Source organism: Myodes glareolus, chromosome 2 (genome assembly GCF_982192425.1).
Source record: "Myodes glareolus chromosome 2, mMyoGla1.1, whole genome shotgun sequence".
NCBI lineage: Eukaryota > Metazoa > Chordata > Mammalia > Rodentia > Cricetidae > Myodes > Myodes glareolus.
In genome coordinates, this window is record NC_142027.1 from 64,884,727 (window position 1) to 64,912,492 (window position 27,766).

A 27,766-nucleotide genomic window follows, 5' to 3' on the forward strand; every position below is an offset into this window, starting at 1 on the left:
GTGGGGCAACAAGAACAGGAGAATTCTGGGAAGGGTCAAGGTCAGTCTGTAGTCATCATCCAGATATAGAGAAAGCAAGAGGTGCCTGCCTTGCCGAAAAAGGCAGTAAGCCACGTGGCTAACACAGTCAAGTAATATGGGCTAATATAAATTATAAGAGTTAATAAGAAGCCTGAGCTAATAGGCCAATCAGTTTATAATTAATGTAGGCCTCTGTGTGTTTATTTGGGACTAAATGGATGTGGGACCTGGTGGGACAGAAAATCTATTTCAACAGATCAGTGGTAAAGAGCACTTGCTGCTCTTGTAGAGGACATGGGTTTGATTCCCAGCACCCACATGGCAGTTCATGGCTACTTGTAACTATAGTTCCAGGGAACCTGTGCCCCCTTTCTGCCCTCTGAGGGAACTGCACACTTGTGGAACACATACATACATGTAGGCAAACACACATATTAAATTTAAAAAATATCCAGAATATACAGATCTGTTTTTGTGATGGAATCAAATCTAAGAACAGAAACAGCTTTGGCCACAGCATGCTCCGTGCCAAAGCCACGGGTGGATCATTGCCTACACTGATTTCTCTTGTCTGCCTACTCAAAGAGCTAAGGAGTCTGCTGTGCTCCTTACAAGCTGAACACTGGTCCAAGTTCTGTGAATGAAGCACTAACCACATCAACCTCCCTATCCTCATGGAGACCTTTGAGGGATAAGAGAAAAAAGAAATAGCTACGCAGGCTGGTTGATGTCCATGTAAGTGTACATGAAGGTTTGTCAGTACTCCTATGCAGACATGAGACAGATCCCCCTTTCTACCTCCCTTCTCACTCTAGACACTACCGTCTGATCATTTAAAACATCCCATCAGAATGTATGCAGCGATATATAGGAGACAAAAATGCCAAAACTTTATAAAGTCTCACCCTGAAACCTCTGGGGTAACTAGTTTGGTAAGTCTGTGAGAAGCCTGCTGGATAATTCAATAGACTACGTCCTGTTAAAAGAGGCTCACAGCCTCAAAAGTTTGCAGCAACAGGCTGATTGGGAAGGAGGAACATCAGTCAAGACAGGCAAACAGTGGCTCCAGTGGACCAGAGTAGGGCAGCTCTGCAGGTGGCTGGTAATCAACCCATTTTACAAATCACGGTTACCAGTGCTGGGCCAGCAGTGCTGAGACTGGGAGAAGGGAGCAGCGAGGCTCTGCTTGAGGCCTGTGCTGGGTGTCTTCAGTGCTGTGCTCTGTTCCTGCTTTCTGCACCACACAGTCTCACACCCACTCTGCCACAGTAATCTTAAGGCCGCCCTAGATGACGGGAAACAGATGGCTTGTGGAAGTCCAATAAACATTTACAAGAATAAGTCATCACAGTGGCATACGCCTTTAATCTAGGCACTCAGGAGGCAGAGGTAGGTGGATTTCTTTGAGATTAAGGCCAGCCTGGTCTACACAGCTCTTCCAAAGTAGCCAGAGTCACTCAGTGAGCTCCTGTTTTAAAAAAAAAGACAAAAAAAAAAAACAAAATGAAGATGGACATTTTAAAAAAGAAGAATTTCTGAGTGACAGATGCCTGAAAATAGCTGACCCTCAGGAAAATCACACTGACACTCTGGGAAGACAGTCTGAGAATTGCACGTGCTGAGGAAACAGACTGACAGACAAAGCCTCACTAACGATAGGAATGCATGTTGTGAGGGACACTTGGAAACACACTGGCATTTCTGATCACCTTGAGTCCTGTGTACTCCACAGAAAAGCCACCATGTCATGTCTATTCACCTTCCTGGAAAAACTCTTGCACATGTATATCAGAAGACAAGTACAAGAAAGATTCTATTCATGAATGCAAAAAGCTGCAAACTATTTAATTATCCACCAACAGAACAGCCAGTAACAGCTACTCAGTAGTACCTTGATACAAGAGACCAACAGTCCACAGGAAGATGAGAAACGTTGTACCTAACAACAGTCAAGCCTGAGAAACATGGTACTGAATTTATAAAGGAAATCCCCACAGTGAGGCCTCACTTCATGCTGACATGGATGCAGCATAAACAACAGATACCCACAAGTGTGGTGAGGAGGTGAGGAACTCAATCTACAATGGCTGATGGGCAGGTGAAATGGTGCAGAACCCTGGGAAGTGGACAGGGAACTAACAGGGGAAACAGAGAAGTAAGGTGGGGTGTTTTGGGGAGTGGATAATTTTTGGGTCAAGCAGGCTAGGCTTTGATGCCCAGGTGTTCAGTCAACACAAGTCTAGATGACACAGTGGGAAAATCCCAATATGCTGTTGGCATCAAAGTCAGTGTTGATGTTAGGAGAAGATGACATAGCAGATGGGACTGCTCCTCAGTCACTCAGTTGTCAGCCTCAAGAACATAGGCTGAGAAGAATTCTGTGTCAGGACTACATCAGAACTCAGTAAGCAGACATGCGTTTGTACCTTCCTATGAAATGTCCATGTAACAATGGGTCACATGGTTTGCCAGAGCTCTCCAGACAGAGTACCGGGAGATATGTGGATGGATGTACATAGCTAACAAAACTAAATTTTCTTTTTAAGCAAGAACATGAAAACAGATGACTAGCCTGAAGGAAGGCTGGGGAAGGACAAACCATAGTAAGTCATTAGTATTCTAATTTGGGATTAATTAGATAGTTAGTAGATTCATTGATACTATATTATCTTTTAAAAATAGATTTATTTTTATTTTATTTAGATGTGTGAGTGTGTGTGTGTGTGTGTGTATGTGTGTGCGTGTGCACACACAGTGCCTGTAGAGGCCAGAAGAAGGTGTTGGGTCCTCTGGAGTTGAAGTTAATAGACGCTTGTGGGTCACTTGACATGGGTGCTAGGAACTGAACTCTGCTTCTCTGAAAGAGTCCTACATGCTGCTGACTGCTGAGGCACTGCTCTGGTCCTTGATACAATATTATCTTTAATCTTACAATTATGTTGTATATACATTCCATTTATATGTGAATATATAGTACAAAGGAATATCAAAGAGACAATTACAGAATGAGAGGAAATCTTTAAAATTATTTTTTCTTAAGCTAAGTTGAAATAAAATACTGCTATAATTGATAGCTTCTGGAATGCAAAAATTCTGATGTGAGTGGGGAATAAAAGCACTACTGAGAATATCTGAGAACACATTTTACTCCAGAGCATGTAAGGGTATTATCTGCATTTTCCACAGTGAAACTGAGAAGGGTTAAATACTGTACCACCTGCACAGATCTAGCTCCCATTGAAAGACTCAGGACAGGGACATTAGAACGAGTTCGCAGTGCTAATTAGTTTGAGCTTCATTATTATGCTGCTGAGCTGGGTTCAGTTACAACCACTGTTTTATAAGTGCAGAAACTGAACATGCCTGGCGTGAATCATCTGCTAGGGACATGGGGCATGTCAGGTGTGGCTCTTGAAGTGAACTCCATTTTGCAGTGAACTGCAGCTCCAGCACTTACTGTGAAGTTGTTATCTCTCAGCATACTTCTCACCTAAGCCCTAGGGGCTATGTATCCCCTCTTTCTTAAGTCCTTAAGCACAGCTTGCTTCCTGTTCCAGTAATTCTCAGGATCCACCTACTCTAAAAGTAGGGAAATGTGTTACAGCTGTGGAGTTGCAAAGCTATCCTGACTTACCAGGAAGCCATTGTCAGATGTATCTTATACTTAGAGCTACAATAGGACAGCTCTGGAGGGGTAGAGCCACAATAGGACAGTTCTGGAGGGATAGAGCTGCAACAGGACAGATCTGGAGGCTGGAGCCACAATAGGACAGCTCAGCCCTGGAGGAAAGTTGTCCTGACTATGGAGAAACCAGTCTACCTGAATCTGGGGTGCCATGGGGGATGGTCTCCGGCAGGCTATAGCAATCCTGCCCTTCTAGAGAGACCCTACTGCTGAGCTTTGCTCTGTTTCCTTAAAGAAATATCATAGCAGAGCTTTCAACATCTTCTGCAGCCCAAGATGTTATTTCTTTTGTTAGCACTCTGCTAAAAGGGAAGCCCCTGCAAAAATGTAGCAATCTCCTCCAGCTCCACAAAAAGTTGTTACTTTTTCTGCTCAGGCTTGCTCAGCTGCGTTCTTGGGGAGCTGCACATCAACCTTCTTCTGTTCTGCTCTGCCTAGATCAGCCCCTCTAAGGGAGCATCTCACCAAGGTTTTTCTGCTCAGTACCCTAAAGAACATCCCAGTCAGGTTCTTCTATCCTGCACCAGCAAATGAAGATCATCACCCAAGACTCTTTTGAGAAAGAGATTTATTTGGGAAGAAGGAGTCCAAGAGAGTGGCTGCCTCTGCCAGGAAGAGATAAATGATAGCCTGCCTCCAACTGAACAGGCAGAGAGGCTTATATATGGTTCCTTAGGTGCAGTGTTTTCCCGGGTGAAAAGGGATTGGTTAGTTTTTCCTGCTCAGGGATTGGTTAGTTTAGTTGGTCAGGGGCAGAGATGGCTCTGATTTCAGGGCCAAACTGTGTTTCTTTCACTGGCCGTTTTAGACTTTGGACTCTAATCTTAGGACCAGAGCATATTTTTTTCACTGTTTATGATTCTAGGAACAAAATATGTTTCTTTGGCATTTGTTTCAGAGTCAGAGCATGTTTCTTTGCTCCTGGGTTCAGGGACAAAGATGGTTTTCCCTGGTTCTAGGTTCAGAGTCAGAGTGCTCAGTGATTGATTGGTTTCCTACTCCTGATGTACCTTCCACCCTACACCAAAGCCCTTCCTATAATCCAAGGAAACACTTCAGCAAGTGGAGGATGCAGCTGCTAAATGCCACAATAGCATGGCAGCTGTCGTTCTTCTGAGCAAGGGACATAGGGATTAACATGCAACACAACTTCAGGTTCTACAGACAAGTCTTTATTCCACTTTCTCACATAGTATATATAGCCCTCATCAGGGGAGGCCAAGACAGCAAAAGCAGGAAGCTCATCACCATAACTCAATGGCTTAGGGGTAAACATCCTTAGAAACATTGCTGAAAACAACAGATTGTTCCTGTTTTTGTTCCTGTTTTCAACCAACTGCAAGAGTACAAAACAGATCAGGTAGGGGTGTGAAAGCCTGTCCTCTAGGCACCCAACAATTCCCCCTTTTTATTTTAAAAGGATGAGAGCCCCTGTCTTAGGACTCCCCAGATAGAGACTCTTACCCGTCTAAGGGAAGCCTTAATCCCTGTCTTAGGTGAGCTCTCTATACCAGGACAGTTGCCCATTGTAGGGATCCCTCATGACTTCTGCGGCATCTGCAGCCGGACATGAGGCACTTCCTGATTACCGGAAGATAGCCCAAGCAACACTTGTTTAGTGACAGTGTGCTGTATATGGGATTGCCACATAAAGTGGCAGAGAATCCAAAAACAGATAACCCTAATAGCAATATCAGTACAAGTGAGTATTCCATACAATCGCTGGACCCAGCCCCCAAGCTGGGCCATGGCATTCTACTGACTGGATCCAAACTTAGCAAGGACCCACGTGCTATTAATACTAACAATATGATAAGCTGTCTGCAGGGTGAAATTCAAAAAGAAATTCCAAGTACCATCCAAACATGCATTCAACTGTTCAACCACATCAGAAGCATTTATAACATTAGCAGGTGTGACATCCAAGACACTTATTGCAGGAGTCAAAGGGAATCTACCTATTCCTGCAAAAGCACAGTTTGTTGATTTAAATTTAAAAGTCCAGTTCCAATATGAGAGTCCAGAGCACTTCGTGTCTGCAGGGACTTGCCAAACCTTCCAGACAGCTGATCCAATCTCTGTAGTTACAGCTGTTTGTGAAATGGCAACTCCAGCAACCATAGCCACAATGGCAGTGACAGCAATAGCAGCAACAATTGCAGCTGTTCGCCTGCTGTTGATAAAAGATAATCTCCTGATGTTCTTGAGACACCAGCACTGGCAGAGGAATCACAACAGTCACTCAAACGATCAAAGCTCCATCAGAACTGTCCCAGCAATTACTCAGCTTGCAGATCCTGGGAGAACAATTACGAATATCGCCCCCCAAAGTGCCATTCAACAATACAAAGAAAAATGGAGCAGGAATGCAAGCAGAGGATCAAATAGTCATATTGTGTCCAGCAGTATAACAAATCAGACTTTTGAGTGATACATTCTCCCCACATAACTATGGGGTGGAGATTAAAATCTCTATCAGCATCCCAACACTGAGGAGCAGGTTTGGGACCATAGGTATTATGCAATACTAACTGCCATTAAAAGTGGGGGGTTTCTCTGCAGACTCCCCATCACTCATAATTCTGTTGTTGTTACCAGAGTCATCACTTGAAACAGAAGGAGCATTATGATCTTCATCCTGGGTCATTGACCTTATACACTGCTCTGGTACCAAAATTGGTTTATCAGCTCCTGGAGGAAAAACACATACTACCTCACCTTTGCCAACAAGGGGGTTGGTTCCATCCATCTTCCTGTTTGCAAATCTTTCCAATGAACCCATCCTAGGCTCTGAGCCCTAACTTGTGTATGGTACTCCATAGGCGAGTGGCCTTCAGCATCCACAGTCAAAAAATTTAAAATAAAGAGAATGGTGGATAATTGAGTTTATGGGGAGAATATGAACTCCCCCCCCTTTAATTTTTTGAAAATATTGTTTGAGGGTCTGATTGGCTCTTTCCATGATTGCTTGACCCATTATGGGATGCCTGGTTTATGGGAAGTTTCATAGAATGAACAAAAGGATAAAAATTTTTTGCTGATATATGCTCGGCCATTATCTGTCTTAATAACCTCAGGTTTGCCCATATAGGCAAAAGCAGATAGGCAGTGTGCAATGACATCTTTTGCTCATTCTCCTGAATGCAAGGATGCAAAAATTACTCCTGAAAAGGTGTCTGCTGATACATGGGCAAACTTAAGTTTCCCTGCGGCAGGCAGGTGTGTAACATCCATCTGCAATAACTGGTTTGGTCGTAACCCTCGTGGGTTAACTCCTAAATTGGGGCTGCTTAGGAAAAGAGCACACCGAGGACAAGAAGATGTAATGGCTTGTGCTACTTCTCATGTGCATTGAGTATGATGCTGAAGGGAGCATGCATTAAGGTGAAATTTATCATGTATTTCCTGGGTGCAGTCAGAAGTAAAGCAAACAACATGTATTTTTATCAGCTAAATCATTACTTGCTGACAATGGCCCAGGCAGCCGAGTATGACTGTGGATATGTACGACAAACAAAGGCTCAGTTTGCTGCCAAATCAAATGCTGAATGCAGCTGAGCAAATGATGGACCTTAGAGGTGGATGATATATATGCAGATGTCTCCAATGACTTAAAGATGTGGGCCATATACACGCTATCAGTGTACAGATTTACAGGTTCCCCAGGGAAGAACTGGAGTGCAATGAGGCAGGCTGTTACCTCTGCAGCTTGGGCTGATACATTCCCCTACATGACGTTTCCTCCAGAAACCACTACTGCTTACCTTTAGGGGAAGCATCTGTAAATACAACACAAGCTGAGGGTATGGGAGATCCTCTAATCACTCGGGGGAATATAACGGGATGATTTTTGAACAGGACCATTAATGGATGTTGAGGATAATGAGAATCAAAACTTTTAGAAAAGGAGTGAGAAAAAGGGTTCATGTATCATGGTACTGCTGTAATCGTACTAGCTGGTCTTTAGTATAAGGCGTTATAATCTTGTCAGGGTACTTTCCAAACGTCTGGGTAGCAACCTTCTTAGCTTTCCAAAGTAATTGTAATATAGCTTCATAGTATGGGGTGACTACCCTTGCTGGAGAGGCAGGCATGTGTACCCATAAAATAGGTCCATCCTGCCAAAAGACTCCCATAGGGGCAAAATTGGAAGCAAGAAGTACAAAATTTAATGATTGATCATAGTTAATCTCCTGGAGATGGACCCTTTCAATGCTGTCCAGAAGAAGCCTTAAGGTCTGCCTGGCTGCAGGCCTCAATATTTGGGGAGAGGTTGGGTCAGGATCTCCCAAGAGCATATCATACAATGATCTCAAGTCACCTGTTTTGATTGCTAGGGAGGGGCACTAGGAGGATCCACTGTACATCTCCCAGTAACTGCTGCCAATTATGTAAGGTTTTAAGATGATAGGTGTCAATAGTTAATTTTTTTGGTTTAATTCCATCCATGGCCAATTGGTACCCGAGGTAGGAATATGTGGCTTGCAGTTGGACCTTCTCAGGAGCTATGATCAGCCCCACCTTCTCTAAAACCTGCTGCATTTGAGTATAAGCCTTGAGCAGTTGATCTTGATCAGGTCCTGCTATTAATAAATCATCCATATAATGAACAATATATAACTGTGGAAACTGACAGCAGACAGGCTCTAAGGCAGCAGCAACGTAAGTTTGACATATGATAGGACTATTTGTCATGCCCTGTGGGAGTACAATACAATGGACTCACAAAGCTGGTTCCTTAAAATTAACTGAAGGGAGGCTAAAAGCAAAACGAGGGCAATCCTGTTTGGCTAGAGGAATAGTAAAAAGGCAATCCTTTAAATCAACTATAATTATATGCCAGCCCCGGGATATGGCTGAAGGGAAGGGCAATCCCTGCTGAAGAGGATCTATAGGCTGCATCATCTCATTGACAGCTCTGAGGTCCTGTAATAGTCTCCATTTTCCAGATTTCTTTTTAATAATAAATATGGGTGTATTCCAAGGGAAAGTAGAGAGGACAATGTGACCAGCCTGCAGCTGATCTTGGACCAAGGCATGAGCAGTCTGAAATTTCTCTTGAGTCAAGGGCCACTGCCCCACCCAAACTGGATTGTCAGACTTCCAAGTTATAGGAATTGGGGCAGGCTTAGCAACAGTGATCCTAACTAAAAATGGCCTAGACCACTTCGGTCTCCCAGCACTCTGGTAATTTGTTTATCTGGTGTCACTGGCTGCAACTGGTCCTGCATATTTTTCCCAGCCCCTGTCCTGGTCTCCAGGACAGTTGCTGCATAATTTGGGATGCTGGTGGTGGTGGTATGGGCTGAGTGGTCAAGACAGTTCCCATCTCACTCTTCCCCAGAGATTAACAAGTAGTCCTGGGAGAACATATGGCTGAAAGTAACCCTCATGGCTTTCATTATCCTTCCATTTTAATATTTTTGCACTCTTCTTAGGACTTGCTTGACCTATTCATTGTAGGGTGGCAGTACTACTTTCTAATGGCCACTTCTTAGGCCAGAATTCTAAGGACAAGATGGAGACATCAGCTCCAGATTCTAAAATCCCATGAAATGACTTCCCATCAATAATCAATTCCAATCGTGGCCTTTCTTTCATATGAGCTACCCAAAAGGCTGCAGTGCCAGATGACCCAAAACCCTTAGCACCCCGACTGGACCTGGCAACGGGGTTGGAGGTGTTAACTAAGGATACCAAGACCAATTGGGCAATACTATCCCCCTGAGGAATTACCATAACTCCTTGAGTAACTGATGTCATAATTTTTATTTCTCCTTGATAATCTGGATCAACAACACCAGGATGAATTTGGATTTCCCTCAAGATGGTACTGCTTCTTCCCAAGATAAGCCCCATGGTCCCTCTAGGGAGCAGCCCCAAAACATTAGTGGGTAAAGCTTAAACCCCCTTTTGGGCTGTCAAGACTGCTCCGGCTGAGGTACTGAGGTCCAGTCCTGCACTTCCTGGGGTGGTGCTGGCAAGGTTTGCAATGCAAAAGGATTGCCCTGTGGAACAAACTGGATATGGTCACTGCCAGGGTGGGACCCCCTGACTCCTGGTGTCATTGCTCCATACACTGAGGTTCTGGGGCCCTGGAGTGGGGCCCTCCACCAGTTTTCCTGCTGTTGGTTTTGGATGGGCAGAGGCCTTCCATCTATATCTGTCTTAGATCTACAATCATTTGCCCAATGGGCCCCCCTTTTGCATCGTGGTCACTTTCCTGGTCTGGCAGTAGTTCCCTGAGTGAGTTGTGGACATTCCTTCTCAAAATGTCCAGGGACACCACAATTAAAGCAGGTTTTATCCCCAGTTGTCTGAGATCCTCGCCCAGGCCTGATGGCAGTGGCAATCACCTGGCCCTGAATGAAGTGCTCGTCAATTTCCCAGCAGATCCAGATGTATAAATTTAAGCTTTTTGTTTTATGTGACAACAAGGCCTCCTTACAGTATTTATTTGAATTCTCAAAAGCCAGCTGCTTAACTATGGGCATAGCTGTGGTCACATCACCAAATAATCTCCCTGCCAACTGCAATATCCTATCCACATAGTCCTGAAATGGTTCTGAAGGCACTTGTAGAACTTTTGACAGCTGATTCTCCACGGCCTTGTTTGGCAGAGCTTTCCAAGCTTTGGTAGCTGCAGTTGCCAATCTGGAGATATATGGCAGGATCAAGCACAATTTGATTGACTAAGTCAGCATAATCTCCTGCTCCAGTTAGCAAGTCCAGATTGCGCTGTGCCTGTTCCGCTTGCGCATTTAACCTAGACGTTTGTATACAATTTTCTTGATATTCTCCCCTCCACAATAAGTAATCTCCACCCGATAGTACCGCACGGCATAGCTGCCGCCAATCGCTAGGTTTAAGATTCAATGCCGCAAAAGATTCTACCATGGCAAGAGTAAAAGGGGCCTGAGAGCCATATATCACCACAGCCTCTTTCAATTGCTTAATCTTGAAGCTCAAGGCCACATGTTGTCTCAGCATCTGTCCTGGATTGTTAGGATCAGGTACCTCTATAACCAGATCAACTGTGTGCCAGGGCCAAAACCAGACACTTCCTCTTCTTCCTGAGCCCTCTTTGGCCTCCCTGTCATCTGCCAGTCCCCAACGGGACTCCCTTCTTCCCCAATCCTCATTATAAGCAGGTGGGGCTGATGGCACACATAAGGAATCCTTTGCCTTACAGTACTTCAGCCTTTTCTGAAGTACCTTAATTTCCTGTGTTAGCTGTGCTTCCTCATCAGATAAACTATTCTCTGCACTAGAGTTGAGGCTGTCTTCCCCATTTTCTGACTCAGAGGTTATTGCTATCTGGTTTTGTGCCCGAAAGTGGGCAGACTTTGATGCTAGCCGTAGTCCTGCACCAGATTCCAAAGTTCCCCCTGGAACCTCTGACATTTCCTTTTGGTCCCTATGCGGCTCTGCCAATCCTATGGACCAGCAAGTCTCTTCCTCCTGTATTTCTTCAAATATCTCTTTGCCATGACGACCTCTGGTCTGACTTTCACTTTATCAATAAGTAGGGCATTGTGAACCAGGTACCATAGTGAAAAGGTAGATATAGGGACACTATCGGCACCCTCCTTTTGCAGCATTTCTGCAAATCTATTTTTACCTGTTTCCAATTGGAGATGTTCAAACCTCCGCCTGTCAAAAACCATGGGCTTGTTGCAGCTATATTCTTAAAAACATCTTCTATAGTTCTCTCTTTGACTGTTGTTCCTTGTTTCTCTAACAATTTAGCTATCTGATATATCAGGGCTCTCTTACTGCTGGTGGATCCTGTTTTACCCCAATCCATCCTTACCAGCCTAGGACAACTCTGTCCACTACCTCTTCTTTCTCAGATCTCGGTGGGAACCTTCACTTTGCCGTGCCAGCACGGCAACTGTCATTCTTCTGAGCGAGGGACATAGGAATTAACACGCAACACAACTTCAGGTTCTGCAGACAAGCCCTTTATTCTACTTTCTCACAGTTATATATAGCCCTCAACAGGGGAGGTAAGACAGCAAAATCAGGAAGCTCACTACTGTAACTCAACAGCTAAGGGGTAAACATCCTTAGAAACATTGCTGAAAACAACAGATTGTTCCTATTTTTGTTTCTGTTTTCAACCAACCTCAAGAGTGCAAATCAGATCAAGTGGGGGTGTGAAGGCCTGTCCTCTAGGGACCCAAAACTAAAGAGAGCAGAGAAATGTGAAGTTTCAGGTTAAGGAGGGCAGATTTGCAACCAGATTTCTTGAGATGCAATCAAAGGCTACAGTTACAGACAGGACAGTTGCAACTAAGGCTTAAAGTGCCATGCTGTGGGATAATGCTCTTGTACATTGTAAAGATTTGTCTCTTGTATTGGTTTAATAAAACAGCAATAGGCCATTAGCCAGGCAAGGAGTATAGGTGGGACAACCAAACTAGAAGAAGAAGAAAGGCAAATACACACTTTGCCACCCAGAAGCAGAGGAAGCAGGATGAGAATGCCTCACTAAGAAAAGGTACCAATGCATGTGGCTAAACAGAAAAAATTATGGGTTAACTTAAGTTGGAAGAGCTAGCTAATAATAAGCTTGAGATAATTGGCCAGTTTATAATTAATATAAGCTTCTGTGTGTTTCTTTGGGACTGAATGACTGACCCAGGCAGAACAGAAACTTCTAGTCTTGAGCCTTATTGCTATAGTGTTGTCAAATAAAACAGAGAACCAGGATGAAGCTGTTTCTTGGAAAAGGCTCCTGGAAGAAATCAATGCTAAGAAAACAGTGCTGCATGATTCTACTTTGAGACAATACTTAAGTCAAGGTTAGAAATGAGGACCCTGAACCAAGAAACCGATATTTCCCTCTGCGATGGTGTGGGATGGAACCAACAATGTTAGACATATATGCAGACCCAATCAGGTTTATCATGACTCTCCTGATACCACTCAAGGGAGCCATCAATGTCACTCTGTGTTTTCTCAGGGAGTAGCTGGGCACAGTAGCATGTGTGTCATCCCAGCATTCAGGAGATTGAAGCAGGAGGATCATGAGTTTGAGGCCTACATGGAGACACCCCATCTCACACAAAACACAATATGACCAACACAAGGAAAATAAAAGAATGACTCCTCTCCCAGACTCCTATGTCTAACCTCAATATTCAATAAGAGAAGATGGAATCACAGAACATAGACACCAAATCATCCTGATGACACAGAATTAGTGATCAAATTTTACACATAAGCTTTCTTTATCTTAGGGATTTTATTTTTTTTTCTTTTTACATTTAAAGGTCAACAACAAAAAAGTAGCAGCTCAATCCAGGAATTTATACTGATGGTGACAGGATCAATGGATTCCACGTAATGCCACCAGTGTCTTGGAACAAACAGAATCTGAAAACCAAATGAAAAATAGTCAGCATGGGAACAGGTCATTTCTTACTCTAACTGAGACTGATAAAGGGAAAGAGACAATGAATCCAAGGGAACAGCGTGAAGGGGAAGAAGAACCCCAGCTGTCTCCTTTGCTCCTCCTCTAACTGGTGAGCTCAGAGGCCTACACAGGACACTGGCAGCTTTCTGTTCTTCTTAGTCCTGTGATTTCTCTGTTGACATCTAAACTTTAGTAAAGGCTTTGGAATCCCAGCTCTTCCTCTTTCCCACTGAAGAGGAGCTGTGCACATTCTGACAGATAGCAACATGCACTGTGGTTCCTTTACCTCCTGGAAAAGTTCCCTGAGTTACAATGGAGGGGGGCTGCTGAGGAAGGAGCACAGCAAGCAGACCCTCAGACATCATGGGAAGGAATGTAAATGGCCACCATGGAGAACACTAGTAACCTCTCTAAAGATCACTCACGGTCACCTGGACCACCTTCTCTAAACACCACAAACCTTACACACATGCTCATGACTGCAGCTCCCATTCACAGCAGCTCATGAAACCAACTTAGGAGAGGATCATCGTGGCACATCTCTGGAATCAGAAATTGCTCAGCCTTGAAAACACATTCCTCATGTACGGATGCATGTGTAATGCCCAGAATAGGGAAATCCATGAAGATATAATGTAAAATAGTGTTGTCTGGGACTGGAGGAACAGGCATGAAGGACAGTGCCCTGTCCAGAGATAGAAGTAACTGGACCAGGTCCATCAGTGTGAATGGGTAGGACATGTGTGAATTGGTAGTGCATATGTGAACTGGTAGGACATGTGTGAACTGGTAGGACACGTGTAAACTGGTAGGACATGTGTGAACTGGTAGGACATTTGTGAAATGGTAGGATGTGTGCAAACAGGTAGGACATATGTGAATGGGTAGGACATGTGTGAAGAAGGCAGAAGGAGAGCTAGCAAGTATGGAGCAATGGAGGGAAGACTGGATTAGAGTGACAGAGAATGGAATCTCTGTGTGACCAAGAAAACCTTCCAGATGGACTGATCCTCTAGCAGAAGATCTATCAGAGGGGTGAGTTTACTCCTGACCCACGGCAGAAGCCCGGCAAGGAGGAGCTCAGACATTCCCCGACCCCCTTGACTCCCTGGTCACTCTGCAGGGTCTGATCTACCCTGATAAGCCCTCTCACCTCCTATCCCACCCCAGCTTTCACCCAGGAACCCCTTCCTTTATTCCTCCCTTCCTCCTTGGGGTCATAAAATCCCCCAGTTCAGCCTGCTTGGGCTCTGGGACTGGGTGGTAAATGCAACCCCGGCTGAAGGGAATTCCTGTCTTTCAATAGCCTGCCTGCAGAAAGGTAGGCCTTCTGTCAGTGAGGTCCCTGCCCAATAAGGGAACCTGAACAGGTACCAGAAGATCCATTAGAGAACATTTGAAGGAAGAGATGGGCAGACGCCAAGGCAAGAATTCCTCCAACAATCTGAAAAACAACATGAAAACACCAGATCCCAGCAACCCTACAACAGAAGGACTTGAACACCCTAATCCAGAAGAAGTGGGAAAAAGTGCCTTTATGAAAGCAATAGAGTCCCTTAAACAGGATATGAATAACTCCCTTAAAGAAATGGATGAGAAGTATAACAAAAACATTGAAGAAATGAGTAAATCCCTAAATGATACCCTGGGAAACCAAGAAAAAACAATCAAACAGGTAATGGAAACAGTTCAAGAATTGAAAACTGAAATGGAGGCAATGAAGAAAACACAAACTGAGGGCCGGCTGGATATGGAAAATCTAGGTAAACGAACAGAGACTACAGAATCAAGTATAACCAATAGAATACAGAGATAAAAGAACGAATCTCAGATTATGAAGATGCCATAGAGAAAATAAATGTTCTGATCAAAGAAAACCGCAAATCCAAAAAATTCTCATCACAAAACATACAAGAAATCTGGGACATAATAAAAGGCCCAGAAAATATATTCAACAAAATTATAGAAAAAAACTTTCTCAACTTAAAGAACAATATTCCAATGAAGGTTCAAGAAGCATACAGAACACCGAATAGATTGGATCAAAAAAAAAATCCCCCTTGACATATAATAATCAAAACACAAAACATACAGATTAAAGAAAGAATATTAAGAGCTGCAAAGGAAAAAGATCAAGTAACTTATAAATGTAAACCTATCAGACTTACACTGGACTTCTCTATGGAAACCATGAAAGCCAGAAGGTTCTGGATAGAGGTACTGGAGAAACTAAGAGACCATGGATGCAAGCCCAGACTACCATACCCAGTCAAGCTATCATTCACTATCAATGGAGAAAACAAAATATTCCAGAATAAAAACAAATTTAAACAATATGTAGCCACAAATCCAGCCTTACAGAAAGTAATAGAAGGAAAATCACAACCCAAGGAATCTACCATTGCCAACACTGTCTACAATAACTCAGATATCTAGTGACCCTTCACAAGCACAACTTGAAGAAGGGAAACACACAAACTCTTCTACACAAAAAATAAAAAATTAAAAAAAAATAACCGGAGTCAACAACCACTGGTCATTAATATCACTTAACATTAATGAACTCAACCCATCTATAAAAAGGCACAGACTAAGAGATTGGATACAAAACCAGGATCCAACATTCTGCTGTTTACAAGAAACATACCTCAACCACAAAGACAGACATCTACTCAAAGTAAGGGGTTGGAAAAAGGTTTTTCAAGTAACAGACCTAAGAAACAAGCGGGTGTGGCCATTCTAATTTCCAACAAAATTGACTTCAAACTAAAATCAATCAGAAGAGATGAAGACGGACATTTTATACTCATAACAGGAACGATTCATCAGGAAGAAGTCTCAATCCTGAATATCTATGCCCCTAATATAAAAGCACCCACTTATGTAAAAGAAAAACTTCTAGAACTCAAGGCAGTCATCAAACCACACACACTAATAGTAGGAGACTTCAACACACCTCTCTCACCAATGGACAGGTCAATCAGACAGAAACCTAACAGAGAAATAAGAGAATTAATAGAGGGAATGAATCAGAAGGACTTAACAGACATCTATAGAGCATTCCACACAGACAAAAAAATATACCTTCTTCTCTGCAGCTCATGGAATCTTCTCAAAAATTGACCACATACTCAGTAACAAAGCAAACTTCCACAGATACAAAAAAATATTAGTAAACACCTGTGTCTTGTCAGATCACCATGTAATAAAGTTAGAATTCAACAACAATTCTAACCCCAGAAAGCCTACAAACTCATGGAAGCTGAACAGTCAACTACTGAATCACCCCTGAGTCAACAAAGAAATAGAGAAAGAAATTAAAGTCTTCCTTGAATTTAATGAAAACAAAGACAAAACATACTCAAACCTATGTGACAGAATAAAAGCAGTGCTAAGAGGAAAGTTCATAGCACTAAGTGCCCACATAAAAGAAATGGAGAAAGCACACATTAGAGACTTAACAGCACACCTGAAAGCTCTAGAAAAAAAGAAGCAGACTCACCCAGGAGGAGTCAAGGACTGGAAATAATCAAACTGAGGGCTGAAATCAACAAAATAGAAACACAGAAAACAATCCAAAGAATCAATGAAACAAAAAGTTGGTTCTTGGAGAAAATCAAGTAGATTAACAAACCCCTAGCCAAACTAATCAAATGGCAGAGAGAGAACATGCAAATTAACAAGATCAGGAATGAAAAGGGAGACATAACCACAGACACAGAGGAAATTCAGAGAATCATTAGATCTTACTACGAAAGTTTATATGCCACAAAGTTGGAAAATATAAAAGAAATGGACTTTTTTTTAGATAAGTACCATATACCAAAGTTGAACCAAGAACAGGTGAACAATCTAAATAGACCAGTTAGTCTCGAAGAATTAGACGCTGTTATCAAAAATCTCCCTACCAAAAAAAAGCCCAGGACCAGATGGTTTCAATGCAGAATTCTACCAGAACTTCCAGGAAGAGCTAATACCTATACTCCTTAATGTATTCCACAATATAGAAATAGAAAAGTCATTGCAAAAGTCCTTTTATGAAGCTACAGTTACTCTGATACCAAAACCACACAAAGACACAACCAAGAAAGAGAATTACAGGCCAATCTCACTCATGAACATTGATGCAAAAAATCTCAATAAAATACTGGCAAACCGAATCCAAGAACACATTAGAAAAATTATCCATTATGATCAAGTAGGCTTCATTCCAGAGATGCAGGTCTGGTTCAATTTACACAAATCTATCAATGTAATCCATCATATAAATAAACTGAAAGAAAAGATCGTTTCATTGGATGCTGAAAAAGCATTTCACAAAATTCAACACCCATTTATGATAAAGGTGTTGGAGAGACTGGGTACACAAGGATCATACCTAAATATAATAAAAGCAATATACAGCACGCCAACAGCTAACATCAAACTGAATGGAGAGAAACTCAAAGCCTTTCCACTAAAATCAGGAACACGACAAGGCTGTCCACTCTCTCCATACCTCTTCAATATAGTGCTTGAAGTTCTAGCAATAAGACAACATAAGGAGATCAAGGGGATTCGAATTGGAAAGGATGAAATTAAACTTTTGTTATTTGCTGACGATATGATAGTGCACATAAGCAACCCCAAAAACTCTACCAAAGAACTCCTACAGTTGATAAACACGTTTAGTAATGTGGCAGGATACAAGATCAACTCCAAAAAATCAGTTGCTCTCCTATACACAAAGGATAAAGAAGCAGAGAGGGAAATCAGAGAAACTTCACCTTTCACGATAGCCACAAATAGCATAAAATATCTTGGGGTTACTCTAACCAAGGAAGTGAAAGACCTATTTGACAAGAACTTTAAGTCTTTGAAGAAAGGAATTGAGGAGGATACCAGAAAATGGAAAGACTTCCCCTGCTCTTTTATTGGGAGAATCAACATAGCAAAAATGGCAATTCTACCAAAAGCAATCTATAGATTAAATGCAATCCCCATCAAAATCCCATCAAACTTTTTCACAGACCTTGAGAGAAAAATAATCAAGTTTATATGGCAAAACAAAAAACCCAGGAGAGCCAAAACAATCTTATACAATAAAGGAACTTCTGGAGGCATTACCATCTCTGTCTTCAAACTCTATTACAGAGCTACAGTATTGAAAACAGCTTGGTATTGGCATAAGAACAGAGAAGTCGACCTATGGAATCGAATAGAAGACCCGGATATTAACCCACAAACCTATGAACACCCAATTTTCGACAAGGGAGCTAAAGGTATACAATGAAAGAAGGAAAGCATCTTTTATAAATGGTGCTGGCATAACTGGATGTCAACCTGTAGAAGAATGAAAGTAGATACATATCTATCACCATGCACAAAACTCAAGTCCAAATGGATTAAAGACATCAACATTAATCTGTCCACTTTGAAACTGATAGAAGAGAAAGTGGGAAGTAGTCTACAAGATATAGGCACAGGAGACCACTTCCTGGGTAGAACCCCAGTAGCACAGACAATAAGAAAAACAATGAATAAATGGGACCTACTGAAACTGAGAAGCTTCTGTAAAGCAAAGGACACTGTCACTAAGACAAAAAGGCTACCTTCTGACTGGGAGAAGATCTTCACCAACCCCTCATCAGATAAAGGCCTGATCTCCAAAATATACAAAGAACTCAAGAAACTAGACACTAAAACTCTAATTAACCCAATTAAAAAATGGGGTACTGAACTGAACAGAGAATTCACAACAGATGAACTTCAAATGGCCAAAAGGCACTTAAGGTCATGCTCAACCTCCTTAGCGATCAGGGAAATGCAAATCAAAACCACTTTGAGATACCATCTTACACCTGTCAGAATACCTAAACTCAAAAACACCAATGATAGCCTATGCTAGAGAGGATGTGAAGTGGGGGGAACACTCATCCATTGTTGGTGGGAATGCAAACTTGTGCAGCCACTGTGGAAATTAGTGTGGCAGTTTCTCAGGAAACTGGGAGTCAACCTTCCTCAGGACCCAGCAATTCCACTCTTGGGAATATACCCAAGAGATGCCCTATCATACTACACGATTTGTTATAGCCAGAACATGAAAACAACCTAGGTGCCCCTCAATAGAAGAATGATTAAAAAAAAAGGTGTGGAACATATACACATTAGAGTTTTACTCAGCGGTAAAAAAACAATGACGTCTTGAATTTTACATGCAAATGGATGGGAATAGAAAACGCTTTACTGAGTGAGGTAACCCAGACCCAAAAAGAGGAATATGTATGTGAGGTATGTACTCTATGTGAGGTATGTACTCACTCATAAGTGGATTCTAGCCATAGTTAAAGGTCTTTGAGTCTATAATTCGTGATCCTAGAGAAGCTAAATAAAAAGGTGAACCTGAAGAAAATCATATAGTTATCCTCCTGGATATTAGAAGTAGACAAGATTACCAGGCAAACTTGGGTGCACGGGGGGTGGGAGGGTGGAAGTAAGGTAAGATAGTTAGGGAGAGGGGAGAGGGCAGGATTGGGGATGGCTTGGGGGAATGGGAGGGGGGAGGGAGTAAGGATGGTTATGGGAGCAGGGAAGTTTATATCTCAACTAAGGGAGCCATTTTAGGGTTTGCAAGAGACTTGATTCTGGAGGGGTTCCCAGGCCCAAGGAGAGGTCCCCAGATTGTTCCCTCGGCAACAGAGGAGAGGGTGCCTGAACTGGCCTTGGCCCATACTGATGAATATTTTGCATGTCACCACAGAACCTTCATATGGCGAAGGATGAAGATAGAGACACATATTGGAACACTGGACTTAACTCCCTAGGTCCAAATGAGAAGCAGAGGGAGGGAGATCGTGAGCAAGAAAAGCAAAACCAGGGGGAGCCTTCATCCGACGATGGATGGAGATAGAGACGGAGACCCACATTGGAGCACTGGACTGAGCCCCCAAGGTCCAAATGAAGGGCAGAAGTAAGGAGAACATGAAAAAGAAAGTTAGGACCGCGAAGGGTGCGTTCATCCACTGATACAAGGGGACTGATCGAATGAGAGCTCACCAAGGCCAGCTGGAATGGGACTGAACGAGCATGTGATCAAACCGGATTCTATGAATGTGGCTGACATGGGGGCTGACTGAGAAGCCATTGACAATGGCACTGGGTCTTGTTTTGTCTGCATGGACTGGCTTTTTGGGATCCTGGCCTGTTTGGATGCTCACCTTCCTGGACCTGGAGGGAGGGCAGAGGAACTTGGATTTCCCACAGGGCAGGAAACCCTGACTGCTCTTGGGAATGGTGAGGTAGGAGGAGAGGGAGTGGGGGGAGCGGGAGGGTACTGGGAGGAGGGGAGGAAGTGGAAATTCTTTAAATAAATAAATAAGGAAAAAGAAGAAGAAGAAAAAGAATGTAAAAATACATTCTTTATTGCACTAGTGAAACTTAGTTTGAGAGTGGGTTATACAAACTACATAGGTATCACTACACTGGCTGTGGATCTTGTTAAAGATCCTGTAGTGAGGAGCTGTGGGCAGGCCTGCTTTTCATCCCTCACGGCTCCTGCATGACTAGCTTAGTCCTGAAAATAACAACACACAAATTGTATTCATTAAAACACTGCCTGGCCCATTATCTCTAGAGAGTTAGTTACTGGCTAACTCTCACATCTTGATTAACCCATTTTTAATAATCTGTGTAGCACCATGAGGTGGTGGCTTACCGGAAAAGATTCAGCATGTCTGACCTGGTGGCTGGCTCCATGGCGTCTGCCCCATTGCCCTCTTCCCAGCATTCTATTCTGTTTACTCCGCCTACCTAATTTTCTGTCCTATCAAAGGGCCAAGGCAGTCTCTTTATTGACCAATGAAAATAACACAATAGACAGATAACCCTCCTCCATCATTTCCCCTTTTTCTGTTTAAACAAAAAAGAAAGGCTTTCACTTTAACATAGTAAAATTACATATAACAAAACAGTTATCAAGCAAAAATTACAGTCACAATATTTATAACTATATCTTTATCATAATAATGGAAAACTATAACTATGACTATTCATATAACTATGACTCCATCAAAGACTCCAGAAGGATATAATATTACCTAAGTGAACAAGAAGTAAGCAACTTCCAAAACTCTAGAAATGACAGAGACATATCGCTGCCTGGACAGTCACCCAAAGTTTCTCTGTATCATTGGGGCACCCATCTTTGGCCTTTAGGCCCATAATATCCAGAGACATTTCCATGAAGAAGGAAATTTTAAAGGCAGTTTAGTCACTATCTGCTGTGTCCTGCAGAATGTTTTGCAGACTCTTTTATGAATCAGGAACCCTGAAAGATCATCTCACCTTTAGGCAAGTTTAGCAGTCCTCTCTCTGCGGGTTCTCTGTGTCCAGTTTATACAACAGTCCAGGCAAGAGCAGTTTCTTGCCCAAATGGCTAACCAACTCCATAAGAAGCCTCTTTGATGCCCATCTTCCTCTTGAAGTAGATTGGTGCTGCCAGGAGCAGATGTGTCTCATTGTCATGAAAAGTCCTAAGTTATTAAAACATTAAATGTCATGTTCTGTAGTCTTTGAAAGATATGAAAAATGTATATCTGAAATATATCTATGCACCTCTAGAAAACCAAACTAACATTACTACAAGCTTGACTATTATCGATAATTATCCATTAACAACCTATATTTTCTAATTATACATTATATTTTTAAAATGAACTACAGAATCACAATATATCAATCAAGATCAGAAACATATATACATATAACAAAATTGACCTTAAAATCCATAACAAAGCAAATTATTTATATCTATATCCTATCCCCCTTTAAAGGTAAAAGAACATTTATAAACAATATCTGGGAATATGGACGTAGTTATTTCTCTCCAAACTTCTTCCTGCTGTATAGGGGCACTGTTAATCAGGTCTTTCATGGTATAACCTGTCTGCCAGGTTCATCTCAGTTGGCAGTTTATTGAAGTAATTTTTTGAGGGTGTTCACAGCAACCTTTCAGGAGGACGGGGTCTATCATACCATATTGGGATAGAAGCAGTCCACAGGATCTCATCCTCTGTGAAAACAAAAGAAGAACTTCCTTTCCAAAGTATCATATCCTTAGATCCAAATTCTGAAGTCAAGGTATTTTCAAAATACCTATCTTGGGTTAGTTCAGCAGCATTTATAAACAAAAGTCTTTTAACAGCTGTTGCTCCTTCCTCAGCATTCAAACAATTCAAAGAGAGCATAATAACACACAGTATCAAGATTGTCTGTGTATTTTCCATCTTTACGCAGCTTTATTTTTAACCTCTATTTCTTTTATTTTTACTTTTACTTTTTGACACAGGTTTTCTGTATATCTTTGTCCTGGAATAACTCTGTAGACCAGGCTGTCCTTGAACTCACAGAGATCTGTCTGTCTCTGCCTCACCAGTGTTGGGATTAAAGGTGTGTGCTACCACACCTTGAACTCAGAGATCCTGGCAGTCAGGTTTTACCATGAAAGACCTGATTAACAGCGCCCCTATACAGCAGGAAGAAATTTAAAGAGAAATAACTATGTCCATATTCCCAAATATTGTTTATAAATGTTCTTTTACCTTTAAAGGGGGATATGATATAGATATAAATAATTTCATTGGTATGGATTTTAAGGTCAATTTTGTTATATATGTATATATTTCTGATTTTGATTGTGTAGTTCATTTTAAAATGCAATGTATAATTAAAAATATAGGTTGTTAATGGATAATCATCGATAATAGTCAAGCTTGTAGTAATGTTAGTTTGATTTTCTAGATGTGCATAGATATATTTCAGAGAGACATTCTTCATATCTTTCAAAGACTACAGAACATGACATTTAATGTTTTAATAACTTAGGACAATGAGACACGTCTGCTCCTGGCAGCACCAATCTACTTCAAGAGAAAGATGGGCATCAAAGAGGCTCCTTATAGAGTTGGTTAGCCATTTGGGCAAGAAACTGCTCTTGCTTAGACTGTTACATAGACTGGACACAGAGAACACACAGAGAGAGGACTGCTAAACTTGCCTAAAGGTGAGATGATCTTTCGAGGTTCTTGATTCATGAAAGAGTCTGCAAGACATTCTGCAGGACACAGCAGATAGTGACTGAACAGCCTTTGAAATTTCCTGCTTCATGGAAATGTCTCTGGATACTATGGGCCTGAAGGCTGAAGATGGGTGCCCCAACGGTACAGAGGAACTTTGGGTGACTGTCCAGGCAGCAAAATGTCTCTGTCATTTCTAGAGTTTTGAAAGTTGCTTACTTCTTGTTTACTTAGGTAGTATTATATCCTTCTGGAGTCTTTGATGGAGTTGAAGAATGGTTAGTTATAGTTTCCTATTATTATGATAAAGATAAAATAGATATAAATATTGTAACTGTAATTCTTACTGTTTTGTTATATGTAATTTTACTATGCTAAAGTGAAAGCCTTTCTTTTTTGTTTAAATAGAAAAAGGGAAAATGATGTAGGTGGGCCTTCTATGTGTTATTCTCATTGGTTAATAAAGAGACTGCCTTGGCCCTTTGATAGGACAGAAAATTAGGTAGGCGGAGTAAACAGAACAGAATGCTGGGAAGAAGGGAAGTGAGGCAGAAGCCATGGAGCCAGCCACCAGGTCAGATATGCTGAATCTTTTCCGGTAAGCCACCACCTCATGGTGCTACACAGATTATTAGAAATGGGTTAATATCAAGATATGAGAGTTAGTCGGTAACTCTCTAGAGATAATGGGCCAGGCAGTGCTTAAATGAATACAATTTGTGTGTTGTTATTTCCGGGGCTAAGCTAGCCATGCAGGAGCTGAGCGGGATGAAAAGCAGATCTGCCTGCAACCCTCACTACAAGATCCAGTGAAAGTCATTCAATCTAGGTAGAGTCTAAGTTACAATTAATGGACTAGAACAGGTCTTAATTTGCTAGGTATTTAAGGTTTCTGTTTATTTGTGGCGCAGGGGATCAAACTGTGGGATTGTAGGTGCTGAGCATGTGCTTATATTACTGAGACGCACACCCAGCTAAGGCTGGGATTTTGTTTATCTAAAATAAAGTCGGGTTATCCTCTGGAAAAAAAATATCAAGATCCAAGTAACTGACTGATTCTGTGATTTGGGGTCAAAGAATAACATAACAAAAGTTTAAGACGTTAATGTCATGTAGCATCCAAGCAAAGATATATTGATTATCTCCTAGAAGGTCCAAGTTCAAGCACCAGCCAAGCTATTCAGATCCACATCCTATTTCTCTATAACTGACTTTGACCCACTCTTAGCTCTCGGGTCCATTTCTCCTGTTGCTCCTTTTTCCTGACAACCGCCTATTAGCAGGAGATGCAGACCGTCCCCTCTACCTGTAGATGTCATGCCTGTTGGTCAATTCGGGTTGCAGATCAGTTTTTACAATGCAGACACCCAGGTGCTAGCCCTAGACATCCTTATTTCACCTGGTCAAGTGTGTGGTGCAGGACACAGCAGCTTCCAAAGCTCTCCAAGGGAGACTATTATGCAGCTGTAGATGAAAATTGCTGTTTTGAGTTTTTCTTCAGAATTCCACTGTCTGACCTTGAGATTTGCATCTTTTTGGATGGCATGTGTTCAAGAAAAATGGAAAACAAACCCTCTTGATAAGTTCAGAGGCTTTCTGATTATGAGCCGCTGGAAACATTAGCCTTTGATGTAACTAATGAGATAGCAGAGAGATGATACAGCAGGCTGTTTTCTCTGTGTTCTCCAATGAGCAAAGTCCTTGTACTACCTTGGAGTATGGGCTTAGGACCTTGTCCTGAGATCAGCAGGTTGAACAGTTGAATTGTATCTTCTTACCCGGGAATGATGTGACTAACAAATCAAATTCAAGAGGATGACTTTATGAAGCTCTAACTGTAATTACTTAATTTGCACTGGGAATGATAATTGTCATGGTTACTGGTGATGGTGAGTGCTGCAACTGAGTTTTATGAGGGTGTGTGGAGAATATAATCAGACTACAAAAGAAATTGGATGGTGTAACACTATAGTTTATTTATTTCTCACTCTAGGAGAAGGCTTAGGTGGTTCAGCAGATGAACTATAAATCCAGCTCTGGCAGGGTTCAATGCCATCTCACTGTTGAGCAACCACTGATAATAATAATGGCAAGTTAAAAATAAACTCTTGTGCTGGGTGTGGTGGCACATGCCTTTGATCCCAACCAGGGTGACACAGAGAAACCATGATTTGAAAAACCTAGCAAAAAAAAGAGTAGGTGTAAAGGGATAGGCAGAAATGTGAACAAGAAATCAATTAATTAAGTAGTTTTTCTTGCTGTTGTTTGAGATAGGCTCTCACTGTGTAGTTTGCGCTGGCACAGAATGTATAGAAACCCTTGCCCTCTGATTTCTAAGTGCTGGGATTAAAGCTGTGTATATCATGCCCAGCTGAACCAAAAAGCTGTTTGTTTGTTTCAAGATGGGTTTTCTCTGTGTTTCCATGACTCTCTTGGAACTTGTTCTGTAGACAGGCTGGCCTTGAACTTAGAGTGATCTGCCTGCTTCTGCCTCCCTAGTGGTGGGGCCACCACCTTGCTAAATTATTCTTAACATTGCAGTTGGAAGTGTTGTCTTCCCTGAGGTAATCTGAAAAAATCAAATGATTACACAAGATGATTTGTAAATGAACTTGCCATAGAGGCAGGAAAGAATAATGGCTAAAAATATTTACCTTAAACATTTTTCTTTTTATCCCCTGGTGACTATAAAATATGTGGAGACATGATTTTTTTGCTCAAAGACAAAGCCACACTTCCTAACAGTATTTCTCCCAGTGAGCCTGTAGCGGTCATTTTCATTCAAACTACCACAGTGCCTACTAGCCAAGGAGGCTGAAGGTTGTTTTTGCCCCTTCCTCACCCATCTGCAAGTCCACTCTTTCCTTAGCACGTCTGATATAGGAGACCACAGATACTGGGGTCCAAAAGACGAGAAATATCCTAACAGTAGTTGCAAAAATGTATTTAATTTTCCTCACTGCAAGGATAGTAGAATGACCATTCATGATGCTAAAGTAGAACAGGGTTTTGGATTTCACAGGTCTTTCTCCGCATTAGGAAATGAAACTCAATTGATTTTCTTGATTTTTCCTCAGATGTCTGACTACCTCCATTGATGTAGCATTTTTGAATCCCCTACCTGGATCTATTGTTTACTCCTATCCCAATATACTGTGTGTATTATAAAACAGTGAATTTTAAATTAAAGGTTGAGATAAAACAGAAATAGAAGTTACGATACTTTCTCAATTGCAAAATACTGTGAAACACACAGAAATGAATCTTTAGAATAATTATCCGATTTACCAGCCATCCAAAAGTAGTTGTAAAATGAAAAATTGAACTTCAGTATTTTTTCTGTCTTACCCTTCTGATATAACATTAAGGCAACAAGTAAAGAAAAAGGGGAGTTGGAAGAAAAATAACAATGAACAAAAGATAACATATTTTACAAGATGAGAACCAGCTAGCCCGTTGGAGTAACTGAGTGGAGAACAATACAGAGAATGGTACCACCAGAGATATAGACTTGGAGGCCACAGGGACCTGGCAGGACTGGAGACAGTATGAAGATGAGGTAGCATTGGGTGACATCCTGCATCAGCAGCATCAGCCCTCAACGCCCTGCCGTATCCTATACAACAAGTTCTTTTCTTTAACAGAGGTTAGTTCACTGCAGAAATGGGACCAGAGAGATTCAGGATGTAGGGCACCAGGTCCTGGTGAGATGAGCTAGACAGAAAACAGTGTTAGAGCAGGTCTGTGCTGAGCTGTGAGTCCCCCGTCCCTGCGTGCCTTGCAGAGTAGATCATGGTCTGCTGTGCCAGTGTTGAAGTCTGCTGTTCTCCAAGCCTCTTTTGTGGAGAAGGTTTAATGTTTAAGGAAGGTTTCCACCTTGGCAAAGATAGAGGCCAGACAAAGAAATGGAAAGAGGAAAAAAGTTTAAAGATCTCATCCACATAATCCAAAGTATATAGATATTTTCATCCACATAATCCAAAGTATATAGATATTTTCCAGGCATGGTGTCACATGCATCTAATCCCAGCCCTAGGCTGGCAGAGGCAAGTGGATTTCTGTGTGTTCGAGGCCAACGTGTTGTACATAGTGCGTTCTTGGATGGCCAGGATGTGTGTGTGTGTGTGTATGTGTGTGTGTGTATGTGTGTGTGTCCTTTCATAGTGATAAAATAACTAACATTTGCTCAAAGTTTTGTGTGTGCAAGGCCCCTTTGGTCCATTACCTCTGTTGGTCAAATATCCTGGAGGAGGAAGCACTCTCTCTGCCTGCGTGTGACTCATGAGGAACAAGGAATCTCATATTGGAAGAAGCTGCTGGAGCCAGTTCCCATCCTGGATGTCAAAGTGCAAAGTCCTTGTTTTTATGCACTCATCCCAGTGGTCATTACACTGTGACCAACATGGTGAAACCACAACCTTGGTTAAATATTCACTGTGCTGAGGTGAGCTGAGTAATTCCCTGATTACATGTGTGTAGGAGGAATCAAATGATTCAGACAAAGTGGCCAATTTTATTGTTTCTTGTTAGCATCTGAACTTTTCACCTTTTCTATTTTTCAGTTTTGAAAATATTTTGATGCTATAA

General features: G+C 41.9%; 1 protein-coding gene and 2 long non-coding RNA genes across 3 annotated transcripts in view; 2 read left to right on the forward strand and 1 right to left on the reverse strand.

Moving 5' to 3' along the window:
* Positions 1-27,766, forward strand: part of LOC125413061 (protein mono-ADP-ribosyltransferase PARP14) — a 651,703-nt gene that overhangs the window by 206,591 nt on the left and 417,346 nt on the right. The gene's annotated exons all lie outside the window — the stretch shown is intronic.
* On the forward strand, positions 401-3,149 carry LOC148122986 (uncharacterized). Its single transcript, XR_015736221.1, has 2 exons — positions 401-2,085; positions 2,568-3,149. It is a non-coding gene; the product is annotated as an uncharacterized LOC148122986 (long non-coding RNA).
* On the reverse strand, positions 12,937-27,548 carry LOC148122987 (uncharacterized). Its single transcript, XR_015736219.1, has 3 exons — positions 27,405-27,548; positions 21,450-21,637; positions 12,937-13,087 (listed from the first exon to the last, which is right to left on the reverse strand). It is a non-coding gene; the product is annotated as an uncharacterized LOC148122987 (long non-coding RNA).